This window comes from Dasypus novemcinctus, chromosome 3, assembly GCF_030445035.2.
Source record: "Dasypus novemcinctus isolate mDasNov1 chromosome 3, mDasNov1.1.hap2, whole genome shotgun sequence".
In the NCBI taxonomy this organism is placed as follows: domain Eukaryota; kingdom Metazoa; phylum Chordata; class Mammalia; order Cingulata; family Dasypodidae; genus Dasypus; species Dasypus novemcinctus.
Window position 1 is genome coordinate 62,742,272 of NC_080675.1, and position 27,450 is coordinate 62,769,721.

General features: G+C 42.0%; 1 pseudogene; it reads right to left on the bottom strand.

The window, feature by feature from the left end:
• LOC101430912 (tRNA N(3)-cytidine methyltransferase METTL6 pseudogene) lies at positions 1–26,871 on the bottom strand (annotated as a pseudogene).
• Positions 26,872–27,450: the final 579 nt, after the last annotated feature.

Genomic DNA, 27,450 nt, shown 5'->3' on the forward strand with positions numbered 1-27,450 from the left:
TCAGGATTTATGACTCAGGGCCATGGTCTCAGGAGTTGGGTTCTTTGAGGGTTTTCAGAATTTGCTCTGAAGAACTCTTTGCCTGCACAGGCCTTCTTTTCTGTTTACCATCTTTCGAAACATATACTCATTCACCACATCTTCATAACCTGTGTCCATAAAAAGCTGAACCAGTATCAGTAAAATAATATGACCAGGTTCCATATTGCATAACATAAAAGTTTTCTCCAACTTTGCTGCCACATTTAAATCAAAGCATAGAATGATCATATAGCCCATATGAAAGAAAATATATTTGCTTGTCTTTCATACGTTGCAAACATTTTGTAAGACAAGGTGCATCTTGTCTTACAGCGAAGAGAACAAATATCAGCACGACAATATCCATGGGCTCTGCAGGAACATGTTCCAGAGGGTCATCCTTAGTTGGATCACACTGGAATACTGTGCATCTTTCAGCATTATATAAAGGATTTTGCTCCCTACATGATCTCAGTTCCTCAAACTCTCTGGTAGTCCAGTGTTAGTACTGTTTCTTTTGTAAAAAAAGGTTCCAGGACTTCTGAGCCTCTTCTTACAGTTTTTGCTCTTTAAAAGCAGACACCAAAGCATGGGCTTTTTTTCAGTGACTCCTCTTCCTCAGAGCTGAGAATCCTGGCATGTAGCCCTTTCCTTTTCAAAGAAGCAGTGTTAATGCACTTAACACTGCTGAAAATTCTCCATTCCTGTATAACCTGAAGAATCCTTGTTGATAATGAAGAGATAGGATTTTCTCAGATGTGTTTCCTTCTGTTAGGTTTATGCCTCAGGCAGCATGAGTGGCCCTCAGCCAGTACCATGGCCAGGAGGTGGAATTTGGTAGCCTCGTGAGAAAACACAAAGCCCAGTTGAGATAGCCTTGCAGACCTTCTCCAATCTTTCTAATGAGGTTTTCTCTTACGATTTTTTGTTTTAATCCCTAAAGGTATTGCCTTAGTTTCCCAGCTGCTAAAACGTGTACTATACAATGGGTTGGTTTGAACAACAGGGAATTTATTGGCTCATGATTTGGAGGCTAGGAGAAGTCTGTAAGGTGATGTTTTCTCCTGGAACACTGTGATGTTCTTGGGCTGACTGGCTGCCTGCAATCCTCGCTTGGGTTCTTGTCTTTTTCATCACATGGCCGTGCATGTGATGACACCTTCTCCTTTATCTTCTGAGTTCCATTTTCGTCCAGCTTCTACTTATCCATACGACTTTCTCTTTGTGGCCTTCTCTATGAGGCTCCCAGCAGTAGGATTAAGACCCACACTGATTCAGATGGCCACATCTTTTAACCAAAATCAACAACTTCAAAAAGTCCTATTTACAATGGATTCCCACTCACAGGAATGGATTAAGATTAAGAAAATGTTTTTTTTTGGAGTATATAATTAAACCTATTACAGATACAGAGAAGAAAACAAAAACGGTCCATAATTATACTTCTTGATAACACTTTGTGTTCATTCTGCAACCACATAACCAGCATGTACATATGGTTAGTGCAAACAGTGCCAACAGCACACAAACTGAAAAGGCTTCCTTCTCTTGTAGTCCATCTCTCTAAAGAAAACCATGTTTATGTCATCAAACACAGGCATATCACATACTTTCAAGTAATACAATTTGCATGGTCCATTCATTCATTTAACCATTCATTTGGGCCCAGGCTCTATTCTTGCAATACAGTGGCGAGAAAGACAGATTTAATCCCTGTACTCATGAAGCTTACATTTGTGGGGCATGATGTCATCTTTATGAGGCCTTTCAAAAACATCTCTTTTCCTTGCCCAGTTTCTGATTGATTTGAGATAGAAGAAAAAAGATGATAGATGGAGGCCATTATTCACTTCTATTTTTTTTTAATGTTGAAAGATATAGACTATTATACAAACCACATGGCCTTGCTATGGCTGATGCCCAGAGTAGGACAGCTTCACCCACTGAGTCACAGGCAGGGCTGATCTGGAGTAGCCTTTCCCATCCGCGGAAAGCTGTCTCCCAAGAGATAAAAGGGAGTGGCTGGAAAACAGCTACAACAATAACAACAAGGGAGTGCCTGGGCAGAGGATGGGAAATTCTTCCCAAATTTACCTATCACATGAAGCACTCTTTCTGTCCTGGTTAAGAACATAAAGTGACAGACCTCTCTCTAGACGTCAGGAGAGCATCGCTACCTGAGCTCCCTGCATATTTAAGGAAACTTTAGAAGGGGAAGCAAATGTTCTCTCTTAACAGGAAAGAATAATAATCCAATAATCAAACACACAAATATAAAACTGCTATGTGATAAGCCCAATAAATGGGAGTTTATGGTAATTTACCTAACTAATATTTATTGATGGCCATTTAAGTTGCTGGATTAAAGGAACTGTGCATTTCAAATTTTGATAGCTGTGACCAAATTGCTCTCCAAAATCTGACACCAATCTGCACTCCCAACAACAATGTATGAAAGTAGTTACAGGCCAAAACAATGGACACTCAAAGTCTGTTTTAAATGATTCATATAGAAAGTTAAATTTATACAAGTTCATATAAGGTGCTAACTTTGATTTTTTTATTTTGTTTTGTTTTGAGTTTACTGGGGTTGGGGATTAAACCCTGGACCTTGTATGTGGGAAGCTAGCACTTCAACCACCGAGCTACATTGGTTCCCCTGAGTTGGTTTTTTTGTTTGCTTGTTTTTTGTTTTTGGAGGCACTGGGAACTGAATCTGGGGCCTCCCATGTGGGAAGCAGGCACTCAATCCCTTGAGCCACATCAGCTCCCCCTAACTATGTTTATAGGATAATTGCTGGTCTCTTTACTCGCATAATCTTATTTAATCCTTATTCCTATGAAGAAGGTATTATGATTCCTACCTCATGAATGATGATATCAAAGCTAATGATTAACCTACCCGAGCTGACGTAACTGTAAGTATGCAGAGAAAGTTTGAAACCAAGCAGTCTGGTTCTTGTGGTTGAACTCATAACTTCAGACATCACAGTTCCACAGAACATACCAGCTGTGTAACACGTGGCAACTCTGCAAAGAATAAAGAGTGTAATAAAATGGTGGTGCTGTAAGAAGATGAATTCTTTTAAGAAAAGGTGCTGTTCTCATGCAAATGTTCTTGATATATAAAGACTATGACAGAATCATCGACAATGTGTGGTATATATAAGAAGTACTGCTAAATAAAATGTTTCCAAAGATTTGCATGAAACATCAGCTGGGTTTTGATGCTTGCTGGTTGTTTAAAATGTTTATTCATGTTGAACAATGTTTATTTATTGAAAGTACCATCTATTTAAATCAAATTATCTCCATAACTGAATATTTATTCTGATGGTTTATCGAATATCCCTAAACATTTGCCCAAACCGCAAATGATTTATTCACAGTTATAAATGTTTACTTCTTTAGAATAAAGATGGCTTAAAAAGAACTTGAAAGAAATTGACATTTCTGTAGTTTGCGAACATCTGCAATGCTTTCTGCACATTAGCTGCTGGATATTTCTGCCTTAGAAAATGGTTAGATATCCTAATTACTTATGTTCAATAAAATATTTAAAATTTACGCAGTACCTCTTTTATTGTGTCATATAACAGCAGCAGCTCTTGGCTCTGGGACAGGCTGGTAATAGATGGATTTTGAGATTTTTCAAACACCTCAGCTTTCTGCCAGCATTTAATTAGCTGAAACCCCATTTATTTCACTGTACACTCAAGCGCCATGAACATTAGGACTTAAATAACCCTGGGCAGAACAGATGCCAGTACTGGCTGTGAAAAAAGCAGTAAACAAAATGATGTGGTGTCTTACAGTTTTATTCACTGTCTTGAAGGTTCCAAGAGACAAGAAACTTTACTGATATCCATAAGGAATTATTGACCTGCTGATTGATCAACACAACTATATGCTTATGTGGCTAGCGGAAGGTGAACAGTTGGTGAGTCTGGAGCCCTGCGTAAGTGGGAAGCCTTGATGTCCTCATCTATAAAATGGGGCACCAAAGGGAAAAGTGTGCCTTGGACAGATGACCTCTAGACCCTCTTCATTTCTCTCACCTAGGAGTCCATCATTCTAATTGTTGAGTCCCGAGGCTGAGAGGGACTTCCATGCTCCCTATCTGGATGTGCCAATTACTTTTTTGTTGTTATTGTCTTAACGAGCAACTATTTATTGTTTTTGAATCAGGTGGGACCCCAGATTTCCAGGGTTACCCTCAATACCTCTCTCTCCAAACATCATCAGCCTTTAAAGGGCACTGTCTTCATTCCAACTGTGGAAATAGTGAAGATGGTAAGAAGACAGAGACAGGGAGTCATTCTGGAGAAAAAAGTCACATACCTGCCAAAAAGGTGGTCTAGAAGCCTGATTCTAGATGACCTAACTAACCCCTCCAGGACCCAACTTGCATCCTCTGAGTGTCAAAGTTTTGGGACCTTACCCCAAGGTAAGGTCTCCTGTAATGAGAAAATAAATAAGATAGAAAGAGGCTCGTTTCAACCCTAATGATCCCACCACACATCCTTCTCCCCCACCACCCTTTCCTCAAGGGTGTCTTTCTTTTCTCAACACTTTTTCAAGATACAAGAACAATAGGGGAAAACTGAGGGAGAGAGTAAGAAGAACATGGAATAGACAAAGAGGGAGAAGAAATAAAATTAGGCGACTTGGATTGCGCAGAGCTAGGAAAGCAAATGAGATAAGTAGCTGAGAGTAGCCAAGATGGGGCTGCCACATGCTCCCTTGCACTATCTACTAGTAGAAGGTAAGCATGGAACAAAGGGTGGAGGGAAGCAAGGGTTCTATCAGATTTTTCCATTCCCCTCTAAGTTTTTCTATTTTTAGGAAGTATTGGGGATTGAACCTGGGACATCATACATGACATGTGAAGCATGTGCTCAAACACTGAGCTACACCTAGTCCGCTCTAATTTTTTTTTAAAGATTTATTTTATGTATTTCTCTCACTGCCCTCTCCCACCCCCCCATTCCCCTCATTGTCTGCTCTCTGTGTCCTTTTGCTGTGTGTTCTTCTGTGTCTGCCTGTATTCTCATTAGGTAACTCCGGGAACCGATCTTGGGACCTTCCGGAGTGGGAGAGATGAGATTACTCTCTTGCACCACCTCAATTCCCTGTTCTGCTCTGTCTTCTTATTTTTTCTCCACTGTGTCTCTTGTTACATCATCTTGCTGTGCCAGCTCTCCGTGTTGGTCGCCACTCCTGCGCAGGGCAGCTTTCCCGTGGGGGGCAGCATTCCCATGCAGGGTGGCACTCCTGCTTGGGGCAGCATTCCCAAGTGGGCTGGCATTCCGTGTGGGCCAGCTTGCCCTCACTAGGAGGCCCTAGGCTTTGAACCCTGGACCTCCTATATGGTAGACGGGAACCCAGTTGGTTGAGCCACATCTGTTTCCCTCTAATTTGTTTTTAAAGCCACTCATGCTGAACAGCTGTAAAGGCAAACAAATCACCATGCCTCCCTTCATTCTTTGGTGATGGTGAGAATGGCAAGAGTGATTGTGCCTGTGTGAATAGAAGCCAGCATCTGCCATTGCTCTCCTTTCTTCAGTTTGGTTTTTCTCTGCTACTCTTTCCACAATTCATGATTGTCCTAAACCAAAGGACCCATACCCTAAGGCCTCCTCTGGTCCTGTCTGTCCATGTATGCTAAGGTGGCTGATGACAGAGGTCAAGCTGACTTTGCTGCAGATCATCCTGCAGGGATGTGCTACTTTGCTCACCTCTGACTCCCATTTCCAGGTCTGGGAGGTGAAGTCCGAATGATTGGTTGACTAGCTACTGGCTATCTTAAGAGGAAACTTAAACCAAGTATTGCCTTAGGCATTTGTTTGTCTTAGCTATAAGGCAGTTATTGCCTATAAGCAGAGATGTTTCACTTTGGGTTGAGGTTTGGGAAAATGTAAAGAAGATATATATCCCAAAGGTAGCAAGTGAATTTTCCTAATTAATCTCATTTATCTTTATTATTTTATGTAAGTAAATACTCACAAAATTATTATAAAAGTGTATGTAGTAAATGTAAAGATCTTTCTTCCTCTATCACCTCTCCATAGTTTGCTATATTGTTCTATAGATTTTGGATCATAGTTTGATTTATGATATCAATAATTTTAAATAACGATTTTAAGAAAATGATGGTGTTCAATCCACTACCACTCACCAGAGAGTGTGAAACTAATAATAGCTCAAAAACAATAAATGACATTTGGGACAGAATTAATGAATCTTCACAATTCTGTTCTTCTGTAACCATGTTATGACATCTAGAGGCAAACTTTATTTAATGTCTTTAGACTTTAGACTGACATTTGATTGTATGCTTAACCCAAATTCCATTTTGTAATTTTAGAATTACAAAATATAGAAGTATAAAGAATAAGGTAACTTAAGTATCCTATTGTGGCCTTGTTAACATGGTTTCTGGATTAAATAAGGTAAAAACCACTTAATACAAATGATTTTCTATTGTAGAATTTTCAGGAGGATCATAGGTCTTTCTGAATATTTTTCTATCATATAGTCCTATGATTGTTGAGTCTCAGTCCCATTTTGAAAGTAGTGATGATCTATTACTCAACTTTGAAATCCCAGTGGATAGAACAGTGGTCTCTCCCACGAAGGAAAAGGTTTGTTGAATGAATAAATGATTATGGAATGTGTTAGGGAGTAATAATGATGTCTTACATCTGCATACTTAGGGCCTTATAGTTTTTCGAAGAGCTTTTATATTCTTCACCTCATTTGTTTCTCAAAGCAGTTCTATCAATAGGGCTACCCAATTTCTTCTGTTTTTACAGATGAAGGAATTGAGATTCAAAAACAGTGACAGAAGTGATACTAGATCCTGAAACTTCTGACTCCTTGCCCAGAATACTGAGGTTTCATGTTGTACAAAACATAAAACACAATTTCAGTCTTTTTTATTTGTACAAGTTTAAAGAGTTACCTGAGTCATAGATAACTACATTTCCATTTTTAAAGATTCAAGTAATACGGAAATGTAAAGAGTAAGATATAAATTCCCGTATTTGACTGACAGAATTCCTAGCCCCCTCCTCCCAGTCTTGACATTGTGGTATGTATTTCTCAATCTCTTCTTTATACACCTATATACATCAGTATATATATACACACACATGTATTTATGTAGATGGGATCTGATATATTTTATCACCTAACAATTACTTTTGGAGCATCTTCTATGTCGAGGCATTTAAACCCTCCTAATTTTTTTTTTTATTGATTACCCCGCCCCCCCCCTTGTGGCTTGCTTGTTGTCTGCTCTTTTGTGTTCATTCACTGTGTGCTCTTCTGTGTTTTTACTTGTCTTCCTTTTTGTTGCATCACCTTGCTGAGTTGGCTCACCATGGCACTTGTGGGCCAGGCGGCACTCCGTGGCACTTGTGGGCTGGCAGCTCTTTGTGGTATGTGGCGGAGCCTGCCTTCACTAGGAGACCCCGGAATGTGAACCCAGGGCCTCCCATATGGTAGATGAGAGTCCAACTGATTGAGCCACAGTCGCTTCCCCCTCCTCATTTTTTAAAAGAGCTGCTTAGATTTCTTGGAATATGGGCATCATAGTCTGCCAGGGCTGCTATGATAACTACTACCGATATTGGTTGGCTTAAACAACAGGAATTTATTGGCTTACAGTTTTGGAGTCTGAAGTCCAAAATCAAGGTGTCAGCTAGATCATGCTTCTCCTGGAGTCTGCAGCACTCTGGTGATGACTTTCTGGCAGTCTTCCATCACATGGAGGTATGTCTCTTCCTGTCTTCTCTACTCCTTTTACTTGCAGATTTTACTGACTGACTATGTCCAGATTTCCTTTGCTTATAAGGACTTCAGCCGTCTTGGATTAAAGCCCATCCTGATTCAATTCAGCCTCACCCAAATAGGTTCTTTGAAGGTCCTATTTACAGATGAGGTCACATGTACAGGACTGGGGATTAGACTTATCATGTCTTTGTGGGGGACATGATTCAGTCTACCACACATAGCTTGGGTATTATGTTAGTTTCCTATTGCTGCTAAAACAAATAAGCCACTATTTATTCTCTCACAGCTCTGGAACTCAGAAGCCTGAAATCAGTATCACTGGCATGAAATTAAGGCGTCGGCAGGGCTGCACTCCCTTCAGAGGTTCTAGGAGAAAATCTGTTCCTTACCTATGCCAGTTTCTAGTGGCTTCTGGCATTCCCTGGCTTGTGGCTCTGTCTCCATCTTCACAATGCCTTCTCCTCTTCCATTTGTGTCAAGTTTCTGCTTCCCTTTTAGAAGAATGTTTATAAGTCTTTTTTTTTTTTTAAGATTTATTTTATTTATTTATTTCTCTCCCCTTCCTCCCCCTCGCCCCCTGACCCCGGTTGTCTGTTCTCTGTGTCTATTTGCTGCATCTTCTTTGTCCGCTTCTGTTACTGTCAGTGGCACGGGAATCTGTGTGTCTTTTGCTGTGTCATCTTGAGTCGCCTCTCCGTGTGGGCGGCACCATTCTTAGGCAGGCCGCACTTTCTTTGGCGCTGGGCGGCTCTCCTTACAGGGCGCACTCCTTGTGCGTGGGGCTCCCCTATGCAGGGGATACCCCTGCGCGGCAGGGCACTCCTTGCGCGCATCAGCACTGCGCATGGCCAGCTCCACACGGGTCAAGGAGGCCCGGGGTTTGAACTGCGGACCTCCCATGTGGTAGACGGACGTCCTAAGCACTGGGCCAAGTCTGCCACCATATTTTATAAGTCTTAAGTTAAGAAGATCCTTAACTGAATGGTATCTACAAAGCCTTTGTCATATAAGGTAACATTTACATATTTCAGGGATTAGGACAAGATCTCTTTGGGGGTTCCAAAAAGTATTATGTGATACAGCCACACATCTACTCCATGGAGTCTCTCCACTGTGGGCTGCCTATCTTTCAGATAGGTCTTTATCCCACCAGGTGGATCCACTCCCTGTTGTTATGAAGACTCCTAGGGCTATCTCCCTGGCCACTGGTATGTTGGCAGGGAGAATTGTGGGGCTAGCTCTTAATATGGCTGGAAATCTCTGCTCTTTAACAAAGCCCATAGCCTAACAACAAATGGCAGGCCAGGGAATCTGGGTGAATTGCCTTGGTCTATGGAGGTGTACTAAGAGGTGGGGAAAGTCACTGTGTCTTTGTTACAGATCTATGTATTGGCTTTGGCTCATGGCTTTTACCCTGGACTCTGGGACAATAGAACATTGATTATGTGCAGAAAGGCTCACAGAAACCTCCTCCTAACTGTGGAGCCCTTCCTACCTCCCAACAATGGGGTGAAGCAACTTTTCTCAAAGTTCTGCTATCCTTGGAGCTGCTACTTTGGAGATGGACAGGGCTCAGGATTCTTGCTCTAGCTCAGTAGAGTGTCAGTTCAGGGCTCTTCTGTATGGGGGCTTAAGGGAGACTTGGCCTGGCTTTGAAGTCTTCCTTGAGGCCCACTAAACATGTTGAAAACCTCAGGGGACATGTTTTCCCCCATCTTGATCTTTGGGATTTGGCTATGCTGTTTGCTATTGATGAGGTTTTGGGAAAATGGTGGAATTTAACAAAGATTATTGGTTTTACTCTCCTGTTGCTTCTTTAATTAGGCTTCTTACACCAAGCAAGGCAGAGTTTTGAGCTGTAGGTAGATCCAAAATTTGGGTCACTAAGGACCTAGGAGATACTCTCCAGGATACAATTAGCATTTAAATTTGAATCCATCAACCTGGCTCTTAGTGTGCACAATTTGCCTTTTGTTTACCTTTTTCAAGCAAGAATTACAGTGACACAGAAGGTTATCAATATAATAACAGAAAATGTAGCTAGTAGTAAAATACTTTCCCCTTCTGCCTTATGTTAATTCTCAGCCCTTATACGTATTTTTTGAATCTGTCTGCATTCTCCATCTTTCTTCAATCCTGGTAAAGTCACTTAATCCCTTGCCCTAGGCTGTGTTCACACAGTAGCTAATATCCCTTGATTCATTATGCAGAGGGCTGATGTATTGTCTTCAGAGGATGGCTATATTGAGCCAGGTGATTCCTTCCAAGTTAATTATGGTTATTGCCGTACAGCATTCTGGACACGGTTTCCGCTTGGGAAATGTAAGTGGTGAAGACATCGAGACTGCTGTGTGAAAATCAGCCCTTCTCAGGTTGCACTCCTGAGGGAGGGCCACAGGTGCTTTGCCTCTGACAAAAGGCAACATCTAGAAATAAGTAAGTGAATGGATAGACTTACCTCTGTTTTAAACACTGTCCCCAAATAGTTCTTAAATCTTTGGCACCTATTATTTCAGACAAACTCAAGTACATGGCAAATGACGAAGGAGCAGGTGAATGTTAATAAGTAGTACTGAGACGGCTGATGGGGCTTAAGTCGAGAGCTGGTTTTCCTGTGCACCCAGATACTCATCGTTGTCACGTTAAACCACAAACACCTATGATAATGCAACATGCATACTCATTTTTTCCTGTTGATAAAAATGTACCTAAGGGGAAACGGACTTTGGCCCAGTGGTTAGGGCGTCCGTCTACCATATGGGAGGTCCGCGGTTCAAACCCCGGGCCTCCTTGACCCGTGTGGAGCTGGCCATGCGCAGCGCTGATGCGCGCAAGGAGTGCCGTGCCACGCAAGGGTGTCCCCCACGTGGGGGAGCCCCACGCGCAAGGAGTGCGCCCGTGAGGAAAGCCGCCCAGCGTGAAAAGAAAGAGCAGCCTGCCCAGGAATGGCGCCGCCCACACTTCCCATGCCGCTGACGACAACAGAAGCGGACAAAGAAACAAGACGCAGCAAATAGACACCAAGAACAGACAACCGGGGGAGGGGGGAAATTAAATAAAATAAATAAATCTTTAAAAAAAAAAAAAGTACCTAAGATGTGTGAGAGAATAAACACATTTCATGGCATCAAAAGATAAAGATTAAGTGACTCAAATCAAGGTAGAAGGTGATGCACACCAGCGAGCACCTGAAGACCAGGTGATCCCCAACTAAAGCAGAGTCAGGGTTGGAATGGGGTAAGAGAAAGCTGAGGATGTGTCTTTGTGGTTTTGGCTTAGGTAGAGGTTTTTGAATTGGAGTCTTTCTTATTTTCATGTTCCTTCCTTGGGAGTCCCAAAACCATCACGACAGTTTTTTTTCTGGAAACTGTTTTGCAAGCCTTGTTTTATTGGCTGGTTAAAATTCATGGGTTGGAAGAGGCAGTTAGCAAAAAGAAAGGAAGGGGACAAGGGAAGAAGACAAGGAAAAGAGACTGGGGGCCCTCTATCATGTTTGTTTTTATCCTTCCACATGCCCTGCAAAGGGCGCCAAGACTTCCAGTCCTCTCCCACTTGAAAGCTTTTGAGAATTACTGGGATAAAAGATTGGCCTTAAGTGAATTCCATTTGTAGAAAGCTATAAACTTGTGAAACCCAATACTTACCTTTTAGTAGTATGATAACCTTAGAAATAGTCTCTTTTTACTGAAGAACAGAGGTAATAATTCAACCCCACACTAGTGATAGGAAGCAAAATAATAATAGGTACCATTTATTAACACCTTCTAGATGCCAGACTCTTTACATGTGTCTTAAAGATGAGGCTACCTATAAAGAAAAAAAGACTGATATGTTTTTAAAACATTCTTCTGAGGCATGGAAAGATCACATGATTTTGGGGAGATTGTCAGTGGTATGTTTTTCATCATGTTGGCTCTCATTGTGCTCACAGCCTTTGGATTAATTTTCTGTGTTGAATAATAATTTATATTACTCTTCAAGTGACTTCACAAGTTAAGGAGTTATTCTCATGTGGTCTTGACAATTCAGTTTATGTTTCTTAGAGTTCCAAAAGTTTTGTCCCCCTTCTGGGCTGGCAGGGCATTTACTTTGTAGGTGTATTGGGGATGGAAGTTGGGACCCTTGTTTCCTCTTTATACCCTGTACCCCTGATGTTATGCATTTGCTAGAAATGATCTAGCCAAGCAATGGTTGCCTTCTAGAGAGATCCCCATAGGAGCAATGGTACACACTGATTTTTCTATTGTTGTTGCCTAAAACATAATTGGCATTTTTCTTCAGAACTAGTATTGTGAGCCACACACATTCAAAAATTCAGTCTTGGGAGGGTGTTGTCCATCATCCTTTTGTTAGTTGTACTGGGTGAGTCTGATGAACTGGAGTGTAGGTGTTGGCTACAAGGAAACTGTGGGAAGGGAAGTGTGGTGTATGTGTGTGTGCATATGGAAATAACATCTATGCAATCTAAAGTTCCTTTTAAAAAAAAGAAAAAAAATTCAGTCATAGCTTTATGATCATTTTGGACAAAAAGCAGCTTTACTAGCCTTCATTGTTTGCTTTATTTACCGACTTTAGCTGTGCAGACTATTTAGCTGTCTTCGAATTCTTTCTTGAAAGGGGAAAAAAATTCCCACTACTTAGACTAGACAAGAGGATATATTACAAGACTTGAGTGATGGTAAAAAAGAATTTCCAAACTGTTTTCTGGATCAGACTGTACCATTGTTGGAATAAGTGTACAGCCCATAAAGGGGAACTTTGAAGATTAGATGTTTGTTAAAAAAGCACAACCCTACCATGAATGAGGAGTTATGAGTGTGTAACAGATAAATCAGAGATGCTGAGACCCAGCATGACATTTCAAGGCCGGGAAGCAGATGCAGTGGATGGAATTATTGTCTTTGGTGATAGTAAATTATGGCTTTGGGGGTGGGGCACACAGGAGGAAAAAATGGGGCACAGAAACACAGTTTCCTCTCGGGCTTTACAATTCCTAGGTATCACATCTGCAAATTTGCACATATGTGCAGTGTCCCTATTTGAACTTAATAAAATTGGTTAAAGAACTTGAATAAAAGGTACTATTTAACCCTGCAGCAAAAGGTATTGAAAGAACCACTTTTATAAATGAATGCTATTTGTTTTTATGTCTAGATCTTTGTAAGAAATGCATCTCAGGCATTAAAAAAATATATGCAGTTCAGACTGTCTCAGGATAGTTCACTTTTTGGAAACCTCCTGGCTGTATAGATATGTGGTTAATAAAGAATGCTGACCACTTGGAATAGCATGAAGTATTTGAAACTGAGAGGAGAAACTATTCACATTTATGGGTATGTTTCTTATTTATGAGATAGCATTTCTTTTCCACTATCTTCAGATACTGTTAGAAAATTAAACAACAAAACCAGTCTTCTTGAAAAACTAGTCATTTTTTTAAATGGAAAATTTTAATATGAGAAATAATAGAGAATCCAGGATGCACTTTGTCCAGTTTCCCCCATGGTAGCATCTTGAAAAACTATAGTACAACAACACAACCAGGATATTGGTATTGATACAATCTATCTGATCTTATTCAGATTTTGCCAATTTTACCTGCGCTCATTTGTGTATATATGTGCATTTAGTATTAAATACTTTTTCCTATTTTAACGATTTAAAAATGTACATTTCAGTGGTTTTAGTATATTTGCAATGTTGTGCAACCATCACTGTTATCTAATTTTAGCTCTACACAGTTTCATCACACTTGTAAGTTCATGGATCCATTACTGCAGTCAAGATACTTAATAGTTCCATCTCCATAAGACTCCCTCGTGTTCCCCTTCCATTCCTAACTTCTGGAGACCACTAATCACTAAAGCCTTTTTTTTTTTTTAATTCTTAGGTTGTATAATCTGAATGGCTAATAATATTAAGAAAAATGATTTAAGCTCTGACTTTCTGATTCATAGCCATTCACCTATCTAAGAACTCTATGCTAATATACAGCATTGGACACTTTAATTGGAACATTTGGTTTTCATTGGGTTTAGTTATTCAGGGCTCTTTGCTTTCATTTCTCTCTGCCTTTCCTGTGTGCCACTGAAGCTGCAAATTATCCTTCGAAGCAGCAGTAATAGAGTGGAGAAAATGTTATATTGCAAACAGACCTAAAGGCCACAGTATGGGCAGACAGCTTGTGGAGTCTGTTTTGGTGGCCTTCCTAAGTGTTTGCATAGCCCTACGAACAATCATCATTGTGTAAGTGACTTCTGACTTGTCAAAAGTATAAATGCCAAGATTCAGGGAGTATATCTTGATCTTTAGCACAGTGCCTGGAACGTCGTTATTGTCATCATCATCATCATAACAGCATTTGGCAACATTTATTGAGTCCTTATCATGTATCAGGTGGTGGGCTAAGAATTTTATACTCATTCCACCCTTTAGTTCTCTCCCAAATTCTACAAGGTATATATTACTGCACTGATTTTAAAAATAAGAAAACTGGGGCTTAGAACAGGGGTTCTTAAACTTTTTCGTTCCACAGACACTTTTGCCAGTCAGGTGAAATGAATACTACTGTAATTTATTTATTGCATACATTCATAAGTAAAGGAAATGCTAGATTTCAGCTAGGGTCAGAGAAAATAAAGATAATAAGTTGATTTTTTCCATTGATGCTCACAGATCCCTTGAAATCTTTCCACAGACCCCTTAGTTAAAAACCCCTGGCATACAGAGATTAAGTCACTTGCCCAGTATTACTTGGCAAATCAGTAAATGACCTAGATTTTTTATTTCTAAGGCCATGCTTTTAATCATCATGCTGTGCTCCTTTGACTTTCATCAACTTCTAGTTTTATTGCCTTGTGATAAGAGAATATTTTCCAAAGTATGTTTGGAATGAATTGAGGCTCTTTCTGAGGTCTAAAATAAGGTCAATATTTGGCCTGCCTGGAAAGGAGGATGCCTCCTGTGGAGCTGAGCGACAGTTGGGGAGGTTGGGGCCTGAACTGGGGGAGTGCTAGTAGCCAGGGCAGGTTGTGCAATGCCTTGAAGGCCAGATAGAGGAGGGTGGATTGCATATAGACAACATATGGCTCAAGGAAGATTCTTAGGTATAGAAGGAGAGTTAATAAAGGATAGTCTGGCAGCAGCACAGAGGATAGATCAGAGAGAACAAGGCAAATCCGGGTGTGATGGGCAGAATAACTTCCTCCCAAAGATGTCCATGTTCTATTCCCCAGCACCTGTGAGTATGTCATATTAAAAGGGAATTAAGGCTACAGTTGGAATTGTGGATGCTGATCAGCTGACCTTAAAATAGGGAGATTATCTTGGATTATTCAGTGCATCCTTAAATGTGGAAGAGTGAGGCAGAAGAGTCAGTGTCAGAGAGATACAATGTGAGAAAGACTCAATTGGCTGTTGCTGCCTTTGACGATGAAAGGGGGCCACAGAGTCAAGGAATGTGGGAATGTGGGCAACTTGTCAAGGTGGAAAAGGTAAGAAAATGGATTTTCCCCTAGGGCCTCCAGAAGGGACACAGCCCTCTGAGACCTTGATTTTAACCCATTGAGATCCATTTTGGACTTCTGACCTCAAACTATAAGATAATAAATTTGTATTGTTTTAAGCTACTGTATTAGTCAACCAAAGGGGTGCTGATGCAAAGTACCAGAAGTCGGTTGGCTTTTATAAAGCATATTTATTTGGGATAAAAGCTTACAATTACAAGGCCCTAAAGAGCCCAGCTTAAGGTATCATAAGAGATACTTTCTCACCAAAGTCTGTTGCCACAGGTTGAAGCAAGATGGTGGGTGATCTCTGCCTGATCTCTCCTTCCTTCTTTCTCTTAAGGCTGTGTGGGCCCAGCTTCTTCTGATCTCAGCTGTATTCTAGCATAGGGTTCGTCTCTCTTCCCAGGGCTTTAGCTGTTTTAGCCTTCCTTTATCTGTCCCATGGCAGGACTGAAATGACCAAGTTCTCTCCTCTTCCGTCTCTATAGAGTTCTCTCTTTCTTCCTGTGTCTTCTTTTTTTTTTAAGTTTCTGCCTTTTTTTTTCTCAATTTTACTCAATTTATTCATTTTTTAAAAAGCTATTACATTAAAAAAATATGAGGTCCCCATTCACCCCCACCGCCCCCACCTCACCACTCCGTCCCCAATAACACTCTCCCCCATCATCATGTCTCATATATATAGCCATATAATATTCGATAAAGCCACCAAACCCTCTCAACTGGGAGAGAATGGCCTCTTCAACAAATGGTGCCTAGAGAACTGGATATCCATATGTAGAAGAATGAAAGAGGATTACCATCTCACACCTTATACAAGGATCAACTCAAGATGGATCAAAGACCTAAATATAAGAGCCAAGACCATAAAGACCTTGGAAAGCAGTATAGGGAAACATCTACAGGACCTTGAAATAGGAAATGACTTCATGAATATCACACCAAAAGCACGAGCAGCAAAAGAACAAATAGATAATTGGGACTTCCTCAAAATTAAAGCCTTCTGCACCTCAAAGGAGTTTGTCAAGAAAGTAAAAAGGGAACCTACACAATGGGAGAAAATATTTGGCAACCATATATCTGATAAGAGACTTGTAACTTGCATATATATAAAGAACTCATATATCCTGTATCTTCTTTGGTGAGTATCTGTTTTATATCAGCTCACCAAGGGGGTGGGTACTCAACCCTGAGTCAAACCCTACTCTTAATATAATTTAGTCAAAGACATCTCAGCTGAATCTAATATAATCAAAAGGTATTGTAGCTAGAGGAACTGAGTAGTTTACAAACATAATCTCTATTTTGGGGTGTAGCAGTTTCATATGGTTTATGAATTCCAAAAATAGATATCGGATATGTTTGTAAACTAGTCTTTTCCTCTGGGTGTGATTAAATTATGATTAAGGCTTTGATTGGGCCATGTCAGTAGGGTGTTGAGTCCCCGCCCCTGTGGTGGTTGGGGACTCACAGAGAAAACTACACAGCAGAGAAGAAACTTATAGTTTCAAGCTGGAGCCCAGGAAGTAAGCACACAGAGGAGCAGAGCAGCGGAGCCTGGAGAGAATTAGTCCTGGGGAGAAAGAACTGGTTGTCTGATAGTCTACAACTGGCCTTGTGGAGAGAGGCAAAGCCTAGAGAGCCTCATAGTCTACAGCTGAGCCCAGAGAGAAATGAACCCCAGAAAGAGGGAACCCAGGAAACCTGAACCCTGGCAGACAGTGGCAGCCATCTTGCTCCAACACGTGGCAAAAGACTTTGGTGAGGGAAGTAACTCACACTTTATGACCTGGTAACTGTAAGCTTCTACCCCAAATAAATACTCTTTATAAAAACCAACTGATTTCTGGTATTTTGCATTAGTACCTCTTTGGCTAACTAATACATGGGGATTCATAAATAATCTCGAACTGCCACAGCTTACAAAGTTTGTGGTAATTTGTTATAGCAGCAGTGAGAAACGAATACATTGGCGGACACAAAAACAGCCCAGTGGATACTGCTGTTCAGCATGAGGTGACAAGACTTCAGGCTAGGGTGAATGCTATTTAAAAGGTAGCCATACCAATCAATCCCATGACCACTCTCAACAGTCTCTGTAAGAGAAAGTTAGGAATAATTAGAAAATTTGTCATAGATATTTTATAAGGAATAGAGAATGCCAAGCCAAGTGAGGGAGTCTCCAGGATAACCCCTTGGAAAGACTGTGGGTGGAGGCCAGCATGGCTGGATGCATGCCCAGCTGCTGAACAGAGGATCCAGGGCCTGAAGGGACTGGTGCATGGGACCATGTGTTCCTGGAATTTGGGAGGCCTGGAAGCTGTGCCTCACTGTTTCCTGGAGCAGCCTGAAGTTTTGGAGGTGGCAATGGAGCAGGTTGAATGTTGACTTTTGGGCAGATGAAAAGGTGTATTTCCACAAGTGAGCAGGACACTGTGGCAGGATTTGGACTTGCGTCATCTCAAATGACCCTGCCAGGGTCCTTCTGCCTGAGTCAGAAGCCTGGCTTTAATCCTATGCTTACTACTGACCCATGTGGTCTTGGTAAAGTCATTTACCTGCTCATTGGTATTGATTGATTGATTGATTGATTTCTCTCCCCTTCTGCCCTGCCCCGGTTGTCTGTTCTCTGTGTCTATTTGCTGCATCTTCTTCTTTGTCTGCTTCTGTTGTCAGCGGCACGGGAATCTGTGTTTCCTTTTGTTGCATCATCTTGTTGTGTCAGCTCTCCATGTGTGCGGCACCATTCCTGGGCAGGCTGCACTTTCTTTCGCTCTGGGGGGCTCTCCTTATGGGGCGTACTCCTTGTGCATTGGGCTCCCCTACGCGGGGGACACCCCTGCGTGGCACGGCACTCCTTGCGTGCATCAGCACTGTGCATGGGCCAGCTCCACACGGGTCAAGGAGGCCCGGGGTTTGAACCGCGGACCTCCCATGTGGTAGACGGACACCCTAACCACTGGGCCAAGTCCGCTTCCCTGGTATTTAAATAATAGCATTTATTGAGCACTGTTTACGTAACAGGCATGGTTTGAAGTTCTTTAGTTGTATTATCTTATTGAATCCTCCATGAAGATTAAGTCTGAGGTCAGTACTATCCTCATTTTTACAGATATGGAAACGCAGGTTTAGAGATAAAACAATGTACAGAGAGCTGGAGAGCAGAGAAATAGGAAGTTTGCGTCCACTCTTAGCCACTCTACTGTACAGCCTACATCATTAATTTATTCGTTTAAAAACTATTGAGTATAATACATGCTAGACATTGGGCTGAGGAAATAAAGAGTACTATGATATAGTTTCTGGCTAAGATAAATTTATAGTCTAGTGGAGGAAACAAATTATGATACAGTAATCAAGAGAGGAGGGAACAAAGTGTTGTGGAGGCTCAGAAGAGAGCTGGAAAACAAATGGGGAGGCCGGGCTGGAAGAGGTGAGAGACAGCAGGCTGGATGTTAAGAGAGCAGGGTCTAGGTGGGAGAGGTGGGTTGGAGCAGATTTCATATGGCATTGTAGTGAAGCTAAGAAGCGCTGCTGTGATCATGTGAGAGGAAGTGATTTAAAGAAAACATTGCACAAGTGTGAGACACTATTAGTGGATTATTAATAGTGTGCTACTTATCACAGTGCTAGAACAGCATTTAGAAATGTGGGAAAACACTAGAGAGATGGAAGTTGGTTTCCATCTTTGCTTTCAGTTAATTTAAATTCAGGATGAGACAGACAACGCTTACATAACTGAAGCAACTAGAGTATAGCACAAATGCAGTAGACAATCCAGAGCGAGGCGATATGTTACAGACTAGAGACACTCAGGGTATCTGTGCAGTGTGGGTGGTATAAGAAGCGGGAGGTTCAGGTGGTCATCACTTGTCTTGATTTCCTGGGAGAGCCAGACAATTTCCTTCCCTTTAGGCTCTGCTCCACCAGCCTTCCTTCAAACAGTGTCTTCTAAGCTGTGATCTGATCTTATCACCCCACAAGTTAAAATCAGAAAAGTGCTGGTGCCAGGTCATTCTGGGTCACAGGAGCCCATTACTAAATTTTCAGCAATTTCGTGAGCCAGTTGTTCAATACAGCCTTTATTAAAACCTAAACTACACAAACTTACAATGAAATACTTTCTATTAGAACAAAGATAATAAATTTCCAAAACTCATAATTTCCTGATGATTTTAGTCATTAATAACTATGTTACTATTACCTATGCTCTTGAAATAATGGTATCTGTAGTGTGGAAATATTATATAATGGTGTGCTACTGCAAGTCCAATGTCAGTGACTTCATGTTGGCAGCTAGAATCAGCTGTGGTGGGAGGATTTATTTACATTATAGAAGTCAGGGCGGTGGACTTGGCCCAGTGGATAGGGCGTTCATCTACCACAAGGGAGGTCTGCGGTTGAAACTCTGGGCCTCCTTGACCTGTGTGGAGCTGGCCCATGTGCAGTGCTGATGTGCACAAAGAGTGCCGTGCCACGCAGGGGTGTCCCCCACGTAGGGGAGCCCCACATGCAAGGAGTGCGCCCTGTAAGGAGAGCCGCCCAGTGTGAAAGAAAGTACAGCGTGCCCAGGAATGGTGCTGCACACACGGAGAGCTGACACAACAAGATGACACAACCAAAAGAAACACAGATTCCCGTGCCACTGACAACAACAGAAGCGGACAAAGAAGAAGATGCAGCAAACAGACACAGAGAACAGACAACCGGGGTGTGTGTGGGGGGGGGGGGGGAGGGGAAGGGGAGAGAAATAAATAAATAAATCTTAAAAAAAAAAAAAGAAGTCAGCAAATGCTACAAATCACCTCCACACCCAGAGCCAAATATGACCCATTCACCATTCTTCAGTAGTTCCCCTTAGATATGTGGCCCCTCACCACCTCTCCAGCTTCATTTCCTGCTGGTCCTTTTTTCTACACTACATTTTATATTTCTGCAGGCTGGATGACTTGACATGTCCTTGGTATGAATGCTGTATCAGGCTTCTGTGTCTTTATTTTGAAGGCCTTTCTCTTCCTTGTCAATTTGGATCGTTTGTCTTTAACATGCAGCGTTGATGGTCTCTCTTCCTTGCCTCCTCTTCCCAGAATGAACCTCTCGCTCATGTGAACCAGCTCTGAACCCTGTACAGAGTTTTATTATTTTACTTCCCCCACACTGACCTGTGACAATTGTGTTTGCACATCACTTCCCTATGTCTGTGAAGATGTATTTTTGTATTTTCAGCATCTGAATCGGCCTGTGGCATATCCAACATGCATAGATCTTTAGAGATGTCCGGAAAGAGTCCAGTAAGTGAGTGAAAAAAAGAGCAGGGGCCATATATAGATAGGAGGAGAAGAGAGGCGATCTGAGAGGCGATTTATTATGATGTATAGACTTTGAGTCTAATAAACCTAGATTTATCACTTACAAGTTGTGTAACTCTGAGCAAGTTACTTAACTTCTCTGAACTCAGGTTTCTTATATATAAAACTATGTAAAATGGGGAAAATAATATATGCCCTCAAGATATTTTGGGTTATCTTAGGTACTTTATAAATATTAATTGAAGATTGAATGGGAACAATGTATGCCATGTGTTTAGCATAATATCAAGATCATAGAAAGTGTGTGACAAATATCTGTCATATTATTATTCCTATCAGTTCTATATGTAATGCCTTGTTTCCCCAGAAAAATCCTTAAATATTTCTTCAGGGAATTGAGACTACTTCTTAGCAACATCACTGTCTCTGATAGTGAATCACAGTATTTTTATGACTGAAAAGTCTGTCAGTGCTTTCTGGAACCTGGAAGCTGTTTTTCTATTAAATATTATAATTTAAAAAGGTTTGTTGGATTTTTAAGGGTGATCTTTATAATATTTCAGGGACAATTTCAGTGTGAACACATCTTTAAAACACTAGTATAAATTAATGGAAGTATAATTTGAGTTACAAATATGCTACATATATTCTTTAGCATTTCACAAAGCAAGACTTTTCTGTACCACACAAATACTATATCCTTAACTCATTAATGAAGAAAAACTGTGTGCAGTTCCAAAGGAAGACACTAGGCGGCACTCTTGTCAGGCAAACTCAGGGTTTCCTGTTGCACCGAAGTGGGGTTTGCTGGTAAAGCGTAGACACCAAGTAGTGTTTAGTAATAAGAATGTTCAACCTGCTAAAGACGAGAAACAGAGAAGAAATGATTTATTAAGATACTCTAAAAGAGATATTACAGACAGAAACTAAAAACCTTTCGAATGTAGGACTTAATGGGGCACCGTATTTTGGTAGAGTGGGCCGGGAACACAAGAAATCATCAGGCACTTTGGAGGAAGTGTGATAGCACTCAATCCTGTTTTTTGAACATTTTAAGCTCAGCACTGCTGGATCTTTAAAATAATTTTTCTTGTTTCCAGTTTGTGCTTCCACATTCTACTGATACAATTTGGAAGGAGTAGGGGCAGAAACAGCGTGGGAAAGAGACACATGCAAAAACAGTTTGGTAACTTCATTATCACCCACATACAACTCATGCAACCAGCCCTGTTTTCAGAACAATTTAGCTCTGTATATTCCACAGTACTATGTAGGTTCAGGAGGCCTGGGTCCCTGCCCCGCTCTAACGTTGAGTTGTGACATGTCTTAGGAATTTCGAGTCTCTAGGCGGGGGAAGGAGTTGTTCATTTCTACTTTCTTTCTCTTCCCTATTAATCCATCACTCCTGGCTATTGGCTCCTGCCCCATAAATGTGCCTCAGATTTTGTCTCTGAAGTCAAAGGCATGAGTGTTTTGTTTGTTTGACTTTTGTTACTGGTCATGAAAAGATTGTTACATGTTCTAAGGATGATGTGAAGGAAGAGGGAAACCATATTAATAATCAAAATAGTTCTCAGTCTTTTAGCAATGTTGTTTGGGTAGGATCTGATTTAGTAGGAGAGACTTGGGGGGATCCTTTAGATATAGGTAATTTTGATATTCAAAGAGAATTTGTTTTGTTAGAAGGAGGACATATGCAATCATGTCACCTCACCCTCTCATCACATCTTCTGTAGTTTGTCAAGGAGGCTGTGTTTTTATTTTTTTATTTTTTTAAGATTTATTTTATTTATTTCTCTCCCCTCCCCCCCCACCTCAGTTGTCTGTTCTCTGTGTCCATTTGCTGTGTGTTCTTCTTTTCTGTCCGCTTCTGTTGTTGTCAGGGGCACAGCAATCTCTGTTTCTTTTTTTTGTTGCATCATCATTCTGCGTCAACTCTCCATGCGTGCGGTGTCATTCTTGGGCAGGCTGCACTCTCTTTTGTCCTGGGCACCTCTCCTTATGGGGCGCACTCCTTGTGCGTGGGGCTCCCCTATGTGGGGGGCACCCCTGCATGGCATGGCACTCCTTGTGCACATCAGCACTGTGTGTGGGCCAGCTGCACACGGGTCAAGGAGGCCCGGGGTTTGAACCTTGGACCTCCCATGTGGTAGACGGACGCCCTAACAACTGGGCCAAGTCTGCTTCCCTGGGTTTATTTTTGTCTCATTTTTTTGTTATCTATCCATTCATCTATCATCCATCCATCTACCCATCCATCCATCCATCCATTCATGCATCCATCCATTCATCTATTCATATCCCTCACTCTGGTTCCTTTCTTTTAGCTGGAGATCAAGCCTCAGTTTATCTTATACAACCATTGCTCCAGGACATCCTATTGAATAAAAAATGGGTTTTCCTGGTGTTTATGCTCCCCAATGTGATAGAGTTAGACTCAGCAGTGGTTTCCCTCTGCATGACTCTTCTGTCCTTCTATCTGAACCTAAAATTAGTACTAGAGTTGGTAGGTGTAAACTGAAGAGACTTAAATCTTTGGGCTGTCCATGTGCTAGGTGGGTCCTGAATCTCAATGGAGTTGCAACACTTTCTCTCCAGTTCAATGGGCTAACCCAGGACAACCAAAGGGAAGGAGATGATGGACAAACAACATACCAAGGAACAGAGAGTGTCTACAACTGCAAGCAAGAGAGTCCCATCCATTGGATGTATGGGATCAAAGCCCCCCTCAATTAATGGTGGAGTGGGCATCACCATCCCAGAGTAATCAGGATTGGGAAATAAACCATGGACTAAAATAAATGTGCTAGTGTTCTACTATAGACTTATTGTGATTTGAGCAGTGGAAGAAATACCATTGCACAGTGGAGGTAGTAACCCATGGATGCTCTGGGGTTAGGGAGACGGAAAACAGGTGTAATAGGGGGGCATTTTTGGGACCTGGGAATCATCCTGAATGACATTACAATGATACAGACTATTATATATCTAGCCATAGTCTACAGAGTTGAATGGGAGAGAGTGTAAACTACAATGTAAACTATAATCCATGCTTAGTGGCAATGCTCCAAAATGTGTTTATCAATTTCAGTGAATGTATCACACTGATGAAAAATGTTGCTAAGGTGGGAAAATGGGGGAGGTGTGGGGAGCAGAGCATATGGGAATCCCCTATATATTCTCTGTAATATTTATGTAATCAAAGTATCTTTTAAAAAATAAAATGTGTGGAAAAGAAAAGAAGGGTTTTCTGGGGAGTATGTGTAGCTCAGTTGGTTGAGTGCCTGCTTCCCATGTCTGAGGTCCTGGGATCAATTCCTGATGCCTCCTAAAAAAAAAAGGTTTTCTGACTTTGTCTTTGTAGCTTTATACTCTTAACTTCTGACTAAATATTACAGGAAAATGTCCTTTCCTCACCAAATTAACCACCAAGAGATACAAGACACTCATCTTTCCCGATCCAAAAGAAAAAAAGGAAAAATATAGGTGTTTATGTATTGTAAAGAATAATCTCAGAATATGTAAAATTAGTATTGGACCCATTGGCCAAACTGCTGCTCTTTTCTAGTTAGGGAGGATTGAAGTAGTCACGTATGGCCCACCCTTTTCCCTTCTTTCCTGATGCAGTCCTAGATTTGAGTATGTGGGGAATATTTGTCCATTCCAAGTGAAAGTGTGGTTTGGCAGAGGAGGCTTGGAATGGAACGAATGGGGTAGTTTCATTGCTTTCCCTGTTGGTGCCTCCCCACTGCCCCTACCTCTTCCCCTAGCTCATCAAACTTTAATTGAAAGACCTATGAGTTTTGCTGTTCTTTAGCTACTCTAAGATGAGATGGGGCTCAGGCATGTGCAGGTGACATCAAATTTGTGACCCAGCTTCATGCCTAACCCATAGGTTTTGGTCAGAGTAGGCAATTGTGCCAGTTCTCTCTCCTCTTAGTCTGAGGAGATGCTTGGAATTCTGAGCATTTGAGTCACAGTTTTTGGTTAAGGCGTTGATTCTGGGAGACCAAGTTCCTATGCAAATCTCGACCTTGAGGAACCATATATGAACGTATTATCACCCCTTAACAGAGATTAGTGGATGTGCTGACAGAGAACAAGGTCCTGGAGGGAAATACAGCTCACTAGGGTAAATTTTGACAAAGAAAGGGAGAAAATCTGGGTTTGGGGTCTTGCTTGGGAAGGCAGGCTCAAGGGGAAGACTGCATACAGACACTGAGGGCCTGGGGCATGGAAAGGGTAAAGTCAGTGCTGACAGGAAGATAGACTAGTGTCAAAGATGAATCCTGTCCACCCTCCAAGGCGACCTTGGCTCAGCCTCACAGATGCTTGGCCAGGGTTCTGGCCAGGACTTAGGTGCGTGCTTGGTCTGCAGCACAGGCCTTGGGATTCCCTTATCTGCCGTGTTACCATAAACATATACTCATTTTGGTTCCCCCCTTGAATTCTAGCAATAATAGGGCTCGTTAGCACTTTATGTGGCTTTTATGTACACTGTGTCGTGATTTGTGACAAAGCTGAGGCGGGGACCACCCTGGCTGAGCGAGGCACCGTTGAGACTTCAGAGATGCCTTTGGGTGCACCTGCCTGCCTCACATCAGACTCACTGCTGCCTCCTCTCAGGCTTTTCACACACAGTTTCCTCCAAAGAGCCTGAGCTCCCATCCACGCAGTTATTTTTCTTTTGCAATTCTGTCTCTCACAGATTGAGATGACTCATTTGGTCCTGGGGCTCTTGGCTGGGCAGGACCTCTCCGGAGAAGTAAAGGAGAGTTTAATTAGAAAAAGATCCCTTGCCTGTGGTGGTGATTATCATACTTTATCAAGGGGTGCAGTCTTGACCCGTGTCTGCTCCCCATTTTTAGTGCTCTGCTGGAGAAGCCAGTAATCAAATCCCCATTGCCGATGGAGGCTTATTTATTGTTGACCCATGGTTTGAAATGGAAAGGCAGCTCTCCCCCACCTCCATCCCTTTAGCTAAACTAAATGGTTCTGTAAAAAGGCTTTGCACAGGGTTTTCAAACCACTCCACACTGCTTCAGGTAAGGTCAGCGAGAGATTTTAGTGAGGGTTTTATTAGCCCAAACTTTGAGGCTTTCATTGCATTTGCCAGGAAATAGGACCTACAAGTGCATACTTTCTGGGTGCCTCTAAGGTCATTTCTGTTTTAAGTACAGGGAGCCAGGGACCTGGAATTTCTCCTTCTGATTAAATGTAGATAGCTGGCAGATAAGCATTTTTAGTAGATGCAGCTTGTATGTTTCAAGAGCAAGTTCAGGTGTCACGGGATAGAGCACAAGGACTGTAGGTCTGGAAACTGGAAATCACAAGGTCATGCCCCCGTCGTGCTTCTATGACTTAGAGGACATTTATTTTTTATTTTTTTTAAAGATTTATTTATTTATTTTATTTATTTCTCTCCCCCTGCCAGTTGTCTGCTCCCTGTGTTCATTCTCTGTGTGTTTTTCTGTGACCGCTTCTATCCTTATCAGCGGCACGGGAATCTGATTTCTTTTTGTTGCGCCATCTTGTTGTGTCAGCTCTCCATGTGGGCAGTGTCATTCTCCGGCAGGCTGCACTTTCTTTTGCGCTGGGCGGCTCTCCTTATGGGGTGCACTCCTTGCGCGTGGGACTCCCCTACGCGGGGGACACCCCTGCATGGCAGGGCACTCCTTGCGCACATCAGCACTGCCCATGGGCCAGCTCCACACGGGCCAAGGAGGCCCTGGGTTTGAACCGAGGACCTCCAATGTGGTAGGCGGACGCCCTAACCACTGGGCCAAGTCTGCTTCCCTAGAGGCCATTTAAGTACTCTGCCTTTTGACTATTTTTTGGTTATGGAAACTATTGTTGCAAAGGAAACTGACTGCCCATTTGCCCAAGGTGAATGCCACATGCACAGCAGCTTCGCTTTCAGAAATGCATTTTTTTTGTGCACCGGAGGGAGAAAGTAGGAAAGGGAAGCTAGGGCTTCCTGGGGGAGGCTCCCAAGTGGCGCTGGGGCCATTTAGACAAGCTTTCTCACCTCTTCTTTGCGCCCTTCAGGCTGCGCAACCCAGCTCTGCAGTAAGTCTCCAGGTTGGCATTGTGCCCCACGGAGTTCTGAGTTACCTGCACACGATGGGAATGTATGTGCAGGATACAGTTTGTTCTAAAGTTCCTGAGGTTCTGGATATCTTTCACACAGCCAGGACAGGGCCTTCAATTAAGAAAAAAATCAAATTACCCGTCATCGTGGACTGTATCTAGGGACTGCTTTTTCACGGAGAGAATTTAGCACATTTTCAGGAGGGGGCTCTCTGACTATAACTATCTAAAAATGCCTGTTTATTTTCCTCCTTGTTATAGAATCTTTCATTTGGGTGAAGGAGTTGCTCACTCCAGGACCCCCTTTAAAAACTCTTAAACCTGTTAGAGGAAAAAGACATGCAGCTATTGTTGTTCATTAGCACTTTAGCCTGAATTAGTTTGCCTAATAGCTTTCTAATGGTAGCTAACTGAGGGTTTACAGGGAGAGAAGAAAGATGTAAATTAGTAGGAGTGTGTGTGTGTGTTTGTGTGTGTGTGTTGCGAAGGCTTGAGTGGGGGTACAGGAGGACGGTCCTGAGTGCCTGAGTTGGGAGGCAGGACTCATCAAAGACAGTTTCTTCCTCTGTCGTCGTTTTTCTCAGAGCACTATTTCGGCAGCATCCCCACCTCCCAGAAGGTCACAAGCCATTACTGTCTTGCCACCCTTACTGCTAACCCAATTATTGGGCAAAGGAGTCAAGTAATTAGGAAGAGAGACCCAACTGGAAGTATTTCATTTTATC